Consider the following 17,211-nt stretch of genomic DNA (forward strand, 5'->3'; position numbering starts at 1 on the left):
GTTAGCTCTTTTTTGTTTTTATATCTCAGGTTTTGCAATCGTCAGGAAAAAGGGGAGGCGGGAGATTTTTAATTCAGTGTTGACTCCCTATCCATAAGTGATTTCTTACAAAAATATAGCCCCTTACACATGATAAATCACTTTACAATTCATCTATGATTGTTCGGTCAGCTTTTTACAAATGGGACAAATAATGGCTGGTTTGACTCGGGTAAATATCCCACCGCACCTTCACTTGACAATTTAATGAGCGTATGTTATTCTCTTTAAAAGTTTGGATCCATAGGTCATTTGCATCTTTAACATGTTTCAAGCTTGCATATCCATTTCTAAAACATGCGTAGAAGAAATCTCTTTCTTGTAAAATTCCAAGCTATTAGGGTTGAACTAGTGGAATTTCCCAAACTTGGATAAAAAAGTTTTGTGTTAATTTTTGGTGTGTGAATAAATTTTCTTAACTTCCATTTGTTACTATTTTAAATTTTTTCCATATATAAACTCTAAAATTTTCAATATGCTGTGATCTATTTACCTTTTTTTTTTACGGGATGAAGGGAGAGAGAAAACTCAAAGTTTTGATTTAAGAAAAAAGGGTAAATTTAAAATGGAGACGCACAGTGCACAAATGTAGAGAGAGATAATTTCAAAGAGTGTCTGTAAATTTTAGGGAATTTAAGCTCTTTTTAGTTTTTTTATCTCAGGTTTTGCATTCCTGAGGTAAAGGGGGAGGCGGGGTGTTTTTAACTGAGTGTTGACTGCCAATCCATAAGTCATTTCTTACTAAAATATAGCCTGTTACGGATGATAAATCACTTTACAATCATCTATGATTGTTAGGTAAGCTTTTTTGTAAACGGGCAAAATAATGGCTTGTTTGACTCTGGTAAATATCCCACCGCACGTTCATTGAGAATTTAATGAGCGTTTGTTATTCTCTTTAAAAGCTTTGGATCCATAGGTCATTTGCATCTTTAACATGTTTCAAGCATGCATATCCATTTTTAAAACACGTGTAGAAGAAATCTCTTTCTTGAAAAATTCCAAGCTATTAGGGTTGAACTAGTGGAATTTCCCAATCTTGGATAACAAAAATTTTGTGTTCATTTGTGGTGTGTGAATGAATTTTCATTACTTACATTTGTTATTGTTTTTTTTTTCCATACATAAACTCTAAAATTTACATTTTGTTGTGATCTATTTACCTTTTTCTGTTTACGGCATGAAGGGAGAACGAAAACTCAAAGTTTTGATTTAAGAAAAAAAGTGTACATCTAAAATGGAGATGCATAATGCAAAAATGTAGAGAGATATAATTCCAAAGAGTGTCTGTGATTTTTAAGGATTGTGAGCTCTTTTCAGTTTTTAGTTCTCCGGTTTTGCAATCGTCGGGAAAAAGGGGATGCGAGGGATTTTTAATTGAGTGTTGTTTCCCAATCCATTAGTCATTTCTTACAATAATATTGCCCGTTACGAATGAAAAATCACGTTACAATCATCTATGATTGTTAGGTCAGCTTTTTGCAAACGGGCAAAATAATGGCTTGTTTGGCTCAGGTAAATATCCCGCCGCACGTTCACTAATGAATTTAATGAGCGTTTGTTATTCTCATTAAAAGCTTTGGATCCATAGGTCTTTTGCATCTTTAACATGTTTCAAGCATGCATATCATTTTTTAAAACACGTGTAGAAGAAATCTCTTTCTTGTAAAATTCCTAGCTATTAGGGTTGAACTAGTGGAATTTCCCAATCTTGGATAACAAAACTTTTGTGTTCATTTGTTGTTTGTGAATAAATTTTCATTAATTAAATTTTTTATTTTTTTTAATTTTTTTCATTCTTAAACTCTAAAATTTTAATTTATTAGTTAACAATTTGCTTTTTTTTTTTTTTTTTTTTACGGCATGAAGGTGGAGCGAAAACTCAAAATTTTGATTTAAGAAAAAAGTGTACATCTAAATTGGAGATCCACAATGCAAAAATGTAGGGAGAGATAATTCCAAAGAGTGTTCGTAATTTTTAGGGATTGTTAGATCTTTTTAGTTTTTATATCTCAGGTTTTGCAATTGTCGGGAAAATGGGGAGGCGGTGTATTTTTGACTGACTGTTGACACCCAATCTGTATGTCATTTCTTACAAAAATATAGCCCGTTACTCATGATAAATCACATTACAATCATCTATGATTGTTAGGTCAGCTTTTTGCAAACGGGCAAAATAATGGCTTGTTTGACTCAGGTAAATATCCCACCGCACGTTCACTTCATAATTTAATGTGTTTTTGTTATTCTCATTAAAAGCTTTGGATCCATAGGTCATTTTCATCTTTAACATGTTTCAAGCATGCATATCCATTTCTAAAACATGTGTAGAAGAATTCTCTTTCTTGTGAAATTTCAACCTATTAGGGTTGAACTAGTGATAACAAAAATTTTGTGTTCATTTGTGGTGTGTGAATAAATTTTCACTACTTACATTTGTTATTGTTTTAATTTTTTTCAATACATAAACTCTAAAATTTATATTTTGTTATGATTTATTTACCTTTTTTTGTTTACGATATGAAGGGAGAACGAAAACTCAAAGTGTCGATTTAAGAAAAAAGTGTACATTTAAAATGGAGACGCACAGTCCACAAATGTTGAGGGTGATAATTCCAAACAGTGTCTGTAGTTTTTAGGAAATTTAAGCTCTTTGTAGTTTTTATATCTCAGATTTTGCAATCGTCGGGTAAAGGGGGAGGCGGGGTGTTTTTCACTGAGTGTTGACTCCCAATCTGTAAGTCATTTCTTACAAAAATATAGCCCGTTACGGAAGATTAATCACTTTACAATCATCTATGATTGTTAGGTAAGCTTTTTGTAAACGGGCAAAATAATGGCTTGTTTAGCTCTCGTAAATATCCCACTGCACGTTCACTTCAAAATTTAATGAGCGTTTGTTATTCTCATTAAAAGCTTTGGATCCATAGGCCATTTGCATCTTTAACATGTTTAAAGCTTGCATATCCATTTTTAAAACACATGTAGAAGAAATCTCTTTCTTGTAAAATTTCAAGCTATTAGGGTTGAACTAGTGGAATTTCCCAAACTTGGATAACAAAAGTTTTGTGTTAATTTTTGGTGTGTGAATAAATTTTCTTTACTTCCATTTGTTACTGTTTTAAATTTTTCCATACATAAACTCTAAAATTTTCAATTTGTTGTGATTTATTTGCCTTTTTTTTTACGGGATGAAGGGAGAGAGAAAACTCAAATTTTTTATTTAAGAAAAAAGTGTACATTTAAAATGGAGACGCACAGTGCACAAATGTAGAGAGAGATAATTCCAAAGAGTGTCTGTAAATTTTATGGAATTTAAGCTCTTTTTAGTTTTTATATCTCAGGTTTTGCAATCGTTGGGTAACGGGGGAGGCGGGGTGTTTTTAAATGAGTGTTGACTGCCTATCCGTTAGTCATTTCTTACAAAAATACAGCCTGTTACGGATGATAAATCACTTTACAATCATCTATGATTGTTAGGTAAGCTTTTTGTAAACAGGCAAAATAATGGCTTGTTTAAATCTGGTAAATATCCCACCGCACGTTCATTGAGAATTTAATGAGCGTTTGTTATTCTCTTTAAAAGCTTTCGATCCATAGGTCATTTGCATCTTTAACATGTTTCAAGCATGCATATCCATTTTTAAAACACGTGTAGAAGAAATCTCATTCTTGTAAAATTCCATGCAATTAGGGTTGAACTAGTGGAATTTCCCAAACATGGAAAACAAAACTTTTGTGTTCAATTGTGGTGTGTGAATAAATTTTCATTACTTACATTTGTTATTGTTTTAATTTTTTTCCATACATAAACTCTAAAATATACATTTTGTTGTGATCTATTTACCTTTTTTTGTTTTCGGCATGAAGGGAGAACGAAAACTAAAAGTTTTGATTTAAGAAAAAAAAGTACATCTAAAATGGAGAAGCATAATGCACAAATGTAGAGAGATGTTATTCCAAAGAGTGTCTGTGATTTTTAAGGATTGTGAGCTCTTTTCAGTTTTTAGTTCTCACGTTTTGCAATCGTCGGGAAAAGGAGGAGGCGGGGAATCTTTAATTGAGTGGTTACTCCCAATCCGTAAGTCATTTCTTACAATAATATTGCCCGTTACGAATAATAAAAACACTTTACAATCATCTATGATTGTTAGGTCAACTTTTTGCAAACGGGCAAAATAATGGCTTGTTTGGCTCGGGTAAATATCCCGCCGCACGTTCACTTCAGAATTTAATGAGCATTTCTTATTCTCATTAAAAGCCTTGGATCCATAGGTCATTTGCATCTTTAACATGTTTCAAGTTGTGAATAAATTTTATTTACTTACATTTTATATTTTTTTTAATTTTTTCCATGCATTAACTCTTAAATTTTAATTTTGTTGTTATCAATTTGACTTTTTTTTTTTTTACGGTATGAAGGGGGAGCGAAAACTCAAAATTTTGATTTAAGAAAAAAGTCTACATCTAAAATGGAGATGCACAATGCACAAATGTAGGGAGAGATAATTCCAAAGAGTGTTTGTAATTTTTAGGGATTGTTAGATCTTTATAGTTTTTATATCTCAGGTTTTGCAATCGTCGGGAAAATGGGTAGGCGGTGTATTTTTAACTGACTGTTGACTCCCAATCAGGATGTCATTTCTTACAAAAATATAGCCCGTTACTCATGATAAATCACATTACAATCATCTATGATTGTTAGGTCTGCTTTTTGCAAATGGGCAAAATAATGGCTTGTTTGACTCGGGTAAATATCCCACCGCACGTTCACTCAAAAATTTAATGACTGTTTGTTATTCTCATTAAAAGCTTTGGATCCATAGGTCATTTTCATCTTTAACATATTTCAAGCATGCATATCCATTTCTAAAACACGTGTAGAGGAATTCTCTTTCTTTTAAAATTTCAAGCTATTAGGGTTGAACTAGTGGAATTTCCCAAACTTGGATAACAAAAATTTTGTGTTCATTTGTGGTGTGTGAATAGATTTTAACAACTTACATTTGTTATTTTTTTAATTTTTTTCCATACATAAACTCTAAAATTTTCAATTTGTTGTGATCTATTTGCCTTTTTTTTTTACGGCAAGAAGGGAGAGAGAAAACTCAAAGTTTTGATTTAAGAAAAAAGTGTACATTTAAAATGGAGACGCACAGTGCACAAATGTAGAGAGAGATAATTCCAAAGAGTGTCTGTAAATTTTAGGGAATTTAAGCTCTTTTTAGTTTTTCTATCTCAGGTTTTGGAATCGTCGGGTAAAGGGGGAGGCGGGGCATTTTTAACTGAGTGTTGACTCCCAATCCGTAAGTCATTTCTTACAAAATTATAGCCCGTCATGGATGATAAATCACTTTACAATCATCTATGATTGTTAGGTAAGCTTTTTGTAAGCGGGCAAAATAATGACTTGTTTAACTCTGGTAAATATCCCACCGCACGTTCATTGAGAATTTAATGAGTGTTTGTTATTCTCATTAAAAGCTTTGGATCCATAGGTCATTTTGATCTTTAACATTTTTCGAGCAAGCATATCCATTTCTAAAACACGTGTAGAAGAAATCTCTTTCTTGTAAATTTCAAGCTATTAGGGTTGAACTAGTGGAATTTCCCAAACTTGGATAGCAAAAATTTTGTGTTCATTTGTGGTGTGTGAATAAATTTTCATTACTTACATTTGCTATTGTTTTAATTTTTTTCCATACATAAAATCTAAAATTTATATTTTGTTGTGATTTTTTTACCTTTTTTTGTTTACGGCATGAAGGGAGAACGAAAACTCAAAGTGTTGATTTAAGAAAAAAGTGTACATTTAAAATGGAGACGCACAGTCCACAAATGTAGAGGGTGATAATTCCAAAGAGTGTCTATAATTTTTAGGAAATTTAAATTCTTTTTAGTTTTTATATCTCAGGTTTTGAAATCGTCGGGTAAAGGGGGAGGCGGGGTGTTTTTAACTGAGTGTTAACTCCCAATCCGTAAATCATTTCTTACAAAAATATAGCCCGTTACGGATGATAAATCACTTTACAATCATCTATGATTGTTAGGTAAGCTTTTTGTAAACGGGCAAAATAATGACTTGTTTGACTCTGGTAAATATCCCACTGCACGTTCATTGAGAATTTAATGAGCGTTTGTTATTCTCTTTAAAAGCTTTGGATCCATAGGTCATTTGCATCTTTAACATGTTTCAAGCATGCATATCCATTTTTAAAACACGTGTAGAAGAAATCTCTTTCTTGTAAAATTCCAAGCTATTAGGGTTGAACTAGTGGAATTTCCCAATCTTGGATAACAAAAATTTTGTGTTCATTTGTGGTGTGTGAATAAATTTTCTTTACTTACATTTGTTATTTTTTTAATTTTTTTCCATACATAAAATCTAAAATTTACATTTTGTTGTGATCTATTTACCTTTTTTTGTTTACGGCATGAAGGGAGAACGAAAACTCAAAGTTTTTATTTAAGAAAAAAAGTGTACATCTAAAATGGAGATGAATAATGAAATTATGTAGAGAGATATAATTCCAAAGAGTGTCTATGATTTTTAAGCATTGTTAGCTCTTTTCAGTTTTTAGTTCTCAGGTTTTGCAATCGTCATGAAAAAGGGGAGGCGGGGGATTCTTAATTGAGTGTTGTCTCCCAATCCGTATGTCATTTCTTACAATAATATTGCCCGTTACGAATGAAAAATCACTTTACAATCATCTATGATTGTTAGGTCAGCTTTTTGTAAACGGGCAAAATAATGGCTTGTTTGACTCGGGTAAATATCCCACCGCACGTTCACCAGAGAATTTAATGAGCGTATGTTATTCTCTTTAAAAGCTTTGGATCCATAGGTCATTTGCATCTTTAACATGTTTCAAGCTTTCGTATCCATTTTTAAAATACGTGTAGAAGAAATCTCTTTCTTGTATAATTCCAAGCTATTAGGGTTGAACTAGTGGAATTTCCCAAACTTGGATAACAAAAGTTTTGTGTTAATTTTTGGTGTGTGAATAAATTTTCTTTACTTACATTTTTTATTGTTTTAAATTTTTTCCATACTAAACTCTAAAATTTTCAATTTGCTGTGATCAATTTGCCTTTTTTTGTATACAGGATGAAGGGAGAGAGAAAACTCAAAGTTTTGATTTAAGAAAAAAGTGTACATTTAAAAAGGAGATGCACAGTGCACAAATGTAGCGTGAGGTAATTTATAAGAGTGTCTGTAATTTTTAGGGAATTTAAGCTCTTTTTTGTTTTTCTATCTCAGGTTTCTCAATCGTCTGGTAAAGGGGGAGGCGGGGCGCTTTTAACTGAGTGTTGATTCCCAATCCGTCAGTCATTTCTAACAAAAATATAGCCCGTTATGGATAATAAATCACTTTACAATCATCTATGATTGTTAGTGAAGCTTTTTGTAAACAGGCAAAATAAAATCTTGTTTGACTCTAGTAAATATCCCACCGCACGTTCGTTGAGAATTTAATGAGCGTTGGTTATTCTTTTTAAAAGCTTTGGATCCATAGGTCATTTGCATCTTTAACATGTTTAAAGCATGCATATCCATTTTTAAAACACGTGTAGAAGAAATCTCTTTCTTGTAAAATTCCAAGCTATTAGGGTTGAACTAGTGGAATTTCCCAATCTTGGATAACAAAAATTTTGTGTTCATTTGTGGTGTGTGAATAAATTTTCATTACTTACAATTGTTATTTTTTTAATTTTTTTCCATACATAAACTCTAAAATTTACATTTTGTTGTGATCTATTTACCATTTTTTGTTTACGGCATGAAGGGAGAATGAAAACTCAAAGTTTTTATTTAAGAAAAAAGTGTACATCTAAAATGGAGATGCATAATGAAAAAATGTAGAGAGATATAATTCCAAAGAGTGTCTGTGATTTTTAAGGATTGTTAGCTTATTTCAGTTTTTAGTTCTCAGGTTTTGCAATCGTCAGGAAAAAGGGGAGGTGGGGGATTTTTAATTGAGTGTTGTCTCCCAATCCGTAAGTCATTTCTTACAATAATATTGCCCGTTACGAATGAAAAATCACTTTACAATCATCTATGATTGTTAGGTCAGCTTTTTGCAAACGGGCAAAATAATGGCTTGTTTGACTCGGGTAAATATCCCACCGCACGTTCACCAGAGAATTTAAAGCGTATTCTTTAAAAGCTTTGGATCCATAGGTCATTTGCATCTTTAACATGTTTCAAGATTGCGTATCCATTTTTAAAACACGTGTAGAAGAAATCTCTTTCTTGTATAATTCCAAGCTATTAAGGTTGAACTAGTGGGATTTCCCAAACTTGGATAACAAAAGTTTTGTGTTAATTTTTGGTGTGTGAATAAATTTTCTTTACTTACATTTGTTATTTTTTAAAATTTTTTCCATACATAAACTCTAAAATTTTCAATTTGCTGTGATCAATTTGCCTTTTTTTGTTTACGGGATGAAGGGAGTGAGAAAACTCAAAGTTTTGATTTAAGAAAAAAGTGTACATTTAAAAAGGAGATGCACAGTGCACAAATGTAGAGAGAGGTAATTCATAAGAGTGTCTGTAATTTTTAGGGAATTTAAGCTCTTTTTTGTTTTTCTATCTCAGGTTTCGCAATCGTCTGGTAAAGGGGGAGGCGGGGTGCTTTTAACTGAGGCTTGACTCCCAATCCATCAGTCATTTCTAACAAAAATATAGCCCGTTACGGATGATAAATCACTTTACAATCATCTATGATTGTTTGTGAAGCTTTTTGTAAACAGGCAAAATAAAATCTTGTTTGACTCTAGTAAATATCCCACCGTACGTTCGTTGAGAATTTAATGAGCGTTTGTTATTCTTTTTAAAAGCTTTGGATCCATAGGTCATTTGCATCTTTAACATGTTTCAAGCATGCATATCCATTTTTAAAACACGTGTACAAGAAATCTCTTTCTTGTAAAATTCCATGCAATTAGGGTAGAACTAGTGGAATTTCCCGAACTTGGAAAACAAAACATTTGTGTTCATTTGTGGTGTGTGAATAAATTTTCTAAATTTACATTTCTTATTTTTTTTAATTTTTTTCCAACCATAAACTCTAAATTTTACATTTTGTTGTGATCTATTTACCTTTTTTTGTTTACGGCATGAAGGGAGAACGAAAACTCAAAGTTTTGATTTAAGAAAAAAGTGTCCATCTAAAATAGAGATGCATAATGCACAAATGTAGAGAGATATAATTCCTAAGAGTGTCTGTGATTTTTTAAGGATTGTGAACTCTTTTCAGTTTTTAGTTCTCAGGTTTTGCAATCGTTGACAAAAGGGGGAGGCGGGGAATTTTTAATAGAGTGTTGACTCCCAATCCGTTAGTCATTTCTTACAATAATATAGCCCCTTACGAATGAAAAATCACTTTACAATCATCTATCATTGTTAGGTCAGGTTTTTGCATATGGGCAAAATAATGGCTTATTTGGCTCGGGTAAATATCCCGCGGCACGTTCACTTCCAAATTTAATGAGCGTATGTTATTCTCTTTAAAAGCTTTCGATCCATAGGTCATTTGCATCTTTAACATGTTTCAAGCATGCATATCCATTTTTAAAACACGTGTAGAAGAAATCTCTTTCTTGTAAAATTCCATGCAATTAGGGTTGAACTAGTGGAATTTCCCAATCTTGGATAACAAAACTTTTGTGTTCATTTGTGGTTTGGGAATAAATTTTCTTTACTTACATTTTATATTTTTTTTTATTTTTTCCATGCATAAACTCTAAAATTTTAATTTTGTTGTTATCAATTTGCCTTTTTTTTTTTTTTTTTACGGTAAGAAGAGGGAGCGAAAACTCAAAATTTTGATTTAAGAAAAAAGTCGACATCTAAAATGGAGATGAACAATGCACAAATGTAGGGAGAGATATTTCCAAAGAGTGTTTGTAATTTTTAGGGATTGTTAGATCTTTATAGTTTTTATATCTCAGGTTTTGCAATCGTCGGGAAAATGGGGAGGCGGTGTATTTTTAATTGACTGTTGACTCCCAATCTGCATGTCATTTCTGACAAAAATATAGCCCGTTACTCAATGATAAATCACATTACAATCATCTATAATTGTTAGGTCAGCTTTTTGCAAACGGGCAAAATAATGGCTTGTTTGACTCGGGTAAATATCCCACCGCACGTTCACTTCAGAATTTAATGAGTGTTTGTTATTCTCATTAAATGCTTTGGATCCATAGGTCATTTTCATCTTTAACATGTTTCAAGCATGCATATCCATTTCAAAAACACGTGTACAAGAATTCTCTTTCTTGTAAAATTTCAAGCTATTAGGGTTGAACTAGTGGAATTTCCCAAACTTGGATAACAAAAATGTTGTGTTCATTTGTGGTGTGTGAATAAATTTTCACTAAATACATTTGTTATTGTTTTAATTTTTTTCCATACATAAACTCTAAAATTTTCAATTTGTTGTGATCTATTTGCCTTTTTTTTTACGGTATGAAGGGAGTGAGAAAACTCAAAGTTTTGATTTAAGAAAAAAGTGTACATTTAAAATGGAGACGCACTGTGCCCAATTTTAGAGAGAGATAATTCCATAGAGTGTCTGTAAATTTTATGGAATTTAAGCTCTTTTTAGTTTTTCTATCTCAGGTTTTGCAATCGTCGGGTAAAGGGGGAGGCGGGGTGTTTTTAACTGAGTGTTGACTCCCAATCCGTAAGTCATTTCTTACAAAAATATAGCCCGTTACGGATGATAAATCACTTTACAATCATCTATGATTGTTAGGTAAGTTTTTTGTAAACGGGCAAAATAATGACTTGTTTAACTCTAGTAAATATCCCACCGCACGTTCATTGAGAATTTAATGAGCGTTTGTTATTCTCTTTAAAAGCTTTCGATCCATAGGTCATTTGCATCTTTAACATGTTTCAAGCATGCATATCCATTTTTAAAACACGTGTAGAAGAAATCTCTTTCTTGTAAAATTCCATGCAATTAGGGTTGAACTAGTGGATTTTCCCAATCTTCGATAACCAAACTTTTGTGTTCATTTGTGGTTTGGGAATAAATTTTCTTTACTTACATTTTATATTTTTTTTAATTTTTTCCATGCATAAACTCTAAAATTTTAATTTTGTTGTTATCAATTTGCCTTGTTTTTTTTTTTTACGATATGAAGGGGGATCGAAAACTCAAAATTTTGATTTAAGAAAAAAGTCTACATCTAAAATGGAGATGCACAATGCACAAATGTAGGGAGAGATAATTCCAAAGAATGTTTGTAATTTTTAGGGATTGTTAGATCTTTATAGTTTTTATATCTCAGGTTTTGCAATCGTCGGGAAAATGGGGAGGCGGTGTATTTTTAACTGACTGTTGACTCCCAATCTGTATGTCATTTCTTACAACAATATAGCCCGTTACTCATGATAAATCACATTACAATCATCTATGAATGTTAGGTCAGCTTTTTGCAAACGGGCAAAATAATGGCATGTTTGACTCGGGTAAATATCCCGCCGCACATTCTCTTCAGAATTTAATGAGTGTTTGTTACTCTCATTAAAAGCTTTGGATCCATAGGTCATTTTCATCTTTAACATGTTTCAAGCATGCATATCCATTTCTAAAACACGTGTAGAAGAATTCTCTTTCTTGTAAATTTCAAATTATTAGGGTTGAACTAGTGGAATTTCCCAAACTTGGATAACAAAAATTTTGTGTTCATTTGTGGTGTGTGAATAAATTTTCACTACTTACATTTTTTATTGCTTTAATTTTTTTCCATACATAAACTCTAAAATTTATATTTTGTTGTGATTTTTTTACCTTTTTTTTTTACAGCATGAAGGGAGAACAAAAACTCAAAGTGTTGATTTAAGAAAAAAGTGTACATTTAAAATGGAGACGCACAGTCCACAAATGTAGAGGGTGATAATTCCAAAGAGTTTCTGTAATTTTTAGGAAATTTAAGCTCTTTTTAGTTTTTATATCTCAGGTTTTGCAATCGTCGGTAAAGGGGGAGGCGGGGTGTTTTTAACTGAGTGTTGACTCCCAATCCGTAAGTCATTTCTTACAAAAATATAACCCGTTACGGATGATAAACCACTTTACAATCATCTATGATTTTTAGGTAAGCTTTTTGTAAACAGGCAAAATAATGACTTGTTTGACTCTGGTAAATATCCCACTCCACGTTCATTGAGAATTTAATGAGCATTTGTTATTCTCTTTAAAAGCTTTGGATCCATAGGTCATTTGCATCTTTAACATGTTTCAAGCATGCATATCCATTTTTAAAACACGTGTAGAAGAAATCTCTTTCTTGTAAAATTCCAAGCTATTAGGGTTGAACTAGTGGAATTTCCCAATCTTGGATAACAAAAATTTTGTGTTCATTTGTGGTGTGTGAATAAATTTTCATTACTTACAATTGTTATTTTTTTAATTTTTTTCCATACATAAACTATAAAATTTACATTTTGTTGTGATCTATTTACCTTTTTTTGTTTACGGCATGAAGGGAGAATGAAAACTCAAAGTTTTTATTTAAGAAAAAAGTGTACATCTAAAATGGAGATGCATAATGAAAAAATGTAGAGAGATATAATTCCAAAGAGTGTCTGTGATTTTTAAGGATTGTTAGCTCTTTTCAGTTTTTAGTTCTCAGGTTTTGCAATCGTCAGGGAAAAGGGGAGGTGGGGGATTTTTAATTGAGTGTTGTCTCCCAATCCGTAAGTCATTTCTTACAATAATATTGCCCGTTACGAATGAAAAATCACTTTACAATCATCTATGATTGTTAGGTCAGCTTTTTCCAAACGGGCAAAATAATGGCTTGTTTGACTCGGGTAAATATCCCACCGCACGTTCACCAGAGAATTTAAAGCGTATTCTTTAAAAGCTTTGGATCCATAGGTCATTTGCATCTTTAACATGTTTCAAGCTTGCGTATCCATTTTTAAAACACGTGTAGAAGAAATCTCTTTCTTGTATAATTCCAAGCTATTAGGGTTGAACTAGTGGGATTTCCCAAACTTGGATAACAAAAGTTTTGTGTTAATTTTTGGTGTGTGAATAAATTTTCTTTACTTACATTTGTTATTTTTTAAAATTTTTTCCATACATAAACTCTAAAATTTTCAATTTGCTGTGATCTATTTCCCTTTTTTTGTTTACGGGATGAGGGGAGAGAGAAAACTCAAAGTTTTGATTTAAGAAAAAAGTGTACATTTAAAAAGGAGATGCACAGTGCACAAATGTAGAGAGAGGTAATTCATAAGAGTGTCTGTAATTTTTAGGGAATTTAAGCTCTTTTTTGTTTTTCTATCTCAGGTTTCGCAATCGTCTGGTAAAGGGGGAGGCGGGGTGCTTTTAACTGAGGGTTGACTCCCAATCCGTCAGTCATTTCTAACAAAAATATAGCCTGTTACGGATGATAAATCACTTTACAATCATCTATGATTGTTAGTGAAGCTTTTTGTAAACAGGCAAAATAAAATCTTGTTTGACTCTAGTAAATATCCCACCGCACGTTCGTTGAGAATTTCATGAGCGTTTGTTATTCTTTTTAAAAGCTTTGGATCCATAGGTCATTTGCATCTTTAACATGTTTCAAGCATGCATATCCATTTTTAAAACACGTGTACAAGAAATCTCTTTCTTGTAAAATTCCATGCAATTAGGGTAGAACTAGTGGAATTTCCCGAACTTGGAAAACAAAACATTTGTGTTCATTTGTGGTGTGTGAATAAATTTTCTATACTTACATTTCTTATTTTTTTTAATTTTTTTCCAAGCATAAACTCTAAATTTTACATTTTGTTGTGATCTATTTACCTTTTTTTTGTTTACGGCATGAAGGGAGAACGAAAACTCAAAGTTTTGATTTAAGAAAAAAGTGTCCATCTAAAATAGAGATGCATAATGCACAAATGTAGAGAGATATAATTCCTAAGAGTGTCTGTGATTTTTTAAGGATTGTGAGCTCTTTTCAGTTTTTAGTTCTCAGGTTTTGCAATCGTTGAGAAAAGGGGGAGGCGGGGAATTTTTAATAGAGTGTTGACTCCCAATCCGTTAGTGATTTCTTACAATAATATAGCCCCTTACGAATGAAAAATCACTTTACAATCATCTATCATTGTTAGGTCAGCTTTTTGCATATGGGCAAAATAATGGCTTGTTTGGCTCGGGTAAATATCCCACGGCACGTTCACTTCCAAATTTAATGAGCGTATGTTATTCTCTTTAAAAGCTTTCGATCCATAGGTCATTTGCATCTTTAACATATTTCAAGCATGCATATCCATTTTTAAAACACGTGTAGAAGAAATCTCTTTCTTGTAAAATTCCATGCAATTAGGGTTGAACTAGTGGAATTTCCCAATCTTGGATAACAAAACTTTTGTGTTCATTTGTGGTTTGGGAATAAATTTTCTTTACTTACATTTTATATTTTTTTTTATTTTTTCCATGCATAAACTCTAAAATTTTAATTTTGTTGTTATCAATTTGCCTTTTTTTTTTTTTTTTACGGTAAGAAGAGGGAGCGAAAACTCAAAATTTTGATTTAAGAAAAAAGTCTACATCTAAAATGGAGATGAACAATGCACAAATGTAGGGAGAGATATTTCCAAAGAGTGTTTGTAATTTTTAGGGATTGTTAGATATTTATAGTTTTTATATCTCAGGTTTTGCAATCGTCGGGAAAATGGGGAGGCGGTGTATTTTTAACTGACTGTTGACTCCCAATCTGCATGTCATTTCTTACAAAAATATAGCCCGTTACTCAATCATAAAGCACATTACAATCATCAATGATTGTTAGGTCAGCTTTTTGCAAACGGGCAAAATAATGGCTTGTTTGACTCGGGTAAATATCCCACCGCACGTTCACTTCAGAATTTAATGAGTGTTTGTTATTCTCATTAAATGCTTTGGATCCATAGGTCATTTTCATCTTTAACATGTTTCAAGCATGCATATCCATTTCAAAAACACGTGTACAAGAATTCTCTTTCTTGTAAAATTTCAAGCTATTAGGGTTGAACTAGTGGAATTTCCCAAACTTGGATAACAAAAATGTTGTGTTCATTTGTGGTGTGTGAATAAATTTTCACTAAATACATTTGTTATTGTTTTAATTTTTTTCCATACATAAACTCTAAAATTTTCAATTTGTTGTGATCTATTTGCCTTTTTTTTTACGGTATGAAGGGAGTGAGAAAACTCAAAGTTTTGATTTAAGAAAAAAGTGTACATTTAAAATGGAGACGCACTGTGCCCAATTTTAGAGAGAGATAATTCCATAGAGTGTCTGTAAATTTTATGGAATTTAAGCTCTTTTTAGTTTTTCTATCTCAGGTTTTGCAATCGTCGGGTAAAGGGGGAGGCGGGGTGTTTTTAACTGAGTGTTGACTCCCAATCCGTAAGTCATTTCTTACAAAAATATAGCCCGTTACGGATGATAAATCACTTTACAATCATCTATGATTGTTAGGTAAGTTTTTTGTAAACGGGCAAAATAATGACTTGTTTAACTCTAGTAAATATCCCACCGCACGTTCATTGAGAATTTAATGAGCGTTTGTTATTCTCTTTAAAAGCTTTCGATCCATAGGTCATTTGCATCTTTAACATGTTTCAAGCATGCATATCCATTTTTAAAACACGTGTAGAAGAAATCTCTTTCTTGTAAAATTCCATGCAATTAGGGTTGAACTAGTGGATTTTCCCAATCTTCGATAACAAAACTTTTGTGTTCATTTGTGGTTTGGGAATAAATTTTCTTTACTTACATTTTATATTTTTTTTAATTTTTTCCATGCATAAACTCTAAAATTTTAATTTTGTTGTTATCAATTTGCCTTTTTTTTTTTTTACGATATGAAGGGGGAGCGAAAACTCAAAATTTTGATTTAAGAAAAAAGTCTACATCTAAAATGGAGATGCACAATGCACAAATGTAGGGAGAGATAATTCCAAAGAGTGTTTGTAATTTTTATGGATTGTTAGATCTTTATAGTTTTTATATCTCAGGTTTTGCAATCGTCGGGAAAATGGGGAGGCGGTGTATTTTTAACTGACTGTTGACTCCCAATCTGTATGTCATTTCTTAAAAAAATATAGCCCGTTACTCATGATAAATCACATTACAATCATCTATGAATGGTAGGTCAGCTTTTTGCAAACGGGCAAAATAATGGCATGTTTGACTCGGGTAAATATCCTGCCGCACATTCTCTTCAGAATTTAATGAGTGTTTTTTAATCTCATTAAAAGCTTTGGATCCATAGGTCATTTTCATCTTTAACATTTTTCAAGCATGCATATCCATTTCTAAAACACGTGAAGAAGAATTCTCTTTCTTGTAAATTTCAAATTATTAGGGTTCAACTAGTGGAATTTCTCAAATTTGGATAACAAAAATTTTGTGTTCATTTGTGGTGTGTGAATAAATTTTCACTAATTACATTTGTTATTGCTTTAATTTTTTTCCATACATAAACTCTAAAATTTATATTTTGTTGTGATTTTTTTACGTTTTTTTTTTACGGCATGAAGGGAGAACGAAAACTCAAAGTGTTGATTTAAGAAAGAAGTGTACATTTAAAATGGAGACGCACAGTCCACAAATGTAGAGGGTGATAATTCCAAAGAGTGTCTGTAATTTTTAGGAAATTTAAGCTCTTTTTAGTTTTTATATCTCAGGTTTTGCAATCGTCGGTAAAGGGGGAGGCGGGGTGTTTTTTAACTGAGTGTTGACTCCCAATCCGTAAGTCATTTCTTACAAAAATATAACCCGTTACGGATGATAAACCACTTTACAATCATCTATGATTGTTAGGTAAGCTTTTTGTAAACAGGCAAAATAATGACTTGTTTGACTCTGGTAAATATCCCACTCCACGTTCATTGAGAATTTAATGAGCATTTGTTATTCTCTTTAAAAGCTTTGGATCCATATGTCATTTGCATCTTTAACATGTTTCAAGCATGCATATCCATTTTTAAAACACGTGTAGAAGAAATCTCTTTCTTGTAAAATTCCAAGCTATTAGGGTTGAACTAGTGGAATTTCCCAATCTTGGATAACAAAAATTTTGTGTTCATTTGTGGTGTGTGAATAAATTTTCATTACTTACAATTGTTATTTTTTTAATTTTTTTCCATACATAAACTCTAAAATTTACAT

This window comes from Aristolochia californica, unplaced genomic scaffold (genome assembly GCF_029961685.1).
Source record: "Aristolochia californica isolate CCGP_79_NKW_82.1479 unplaced genomic scaffold, dmAriCali1.0.hap1 SCAF_12, whole genome shotgun sequence".
NCBI classification, from domain to species: domain Eukaryota; kingdom Viridiplantae; phylum Streptophyta; class Magnoliopsida; order Piperales; family Aristolochiaceae; genus Aristolochia; species Aristolochia californica.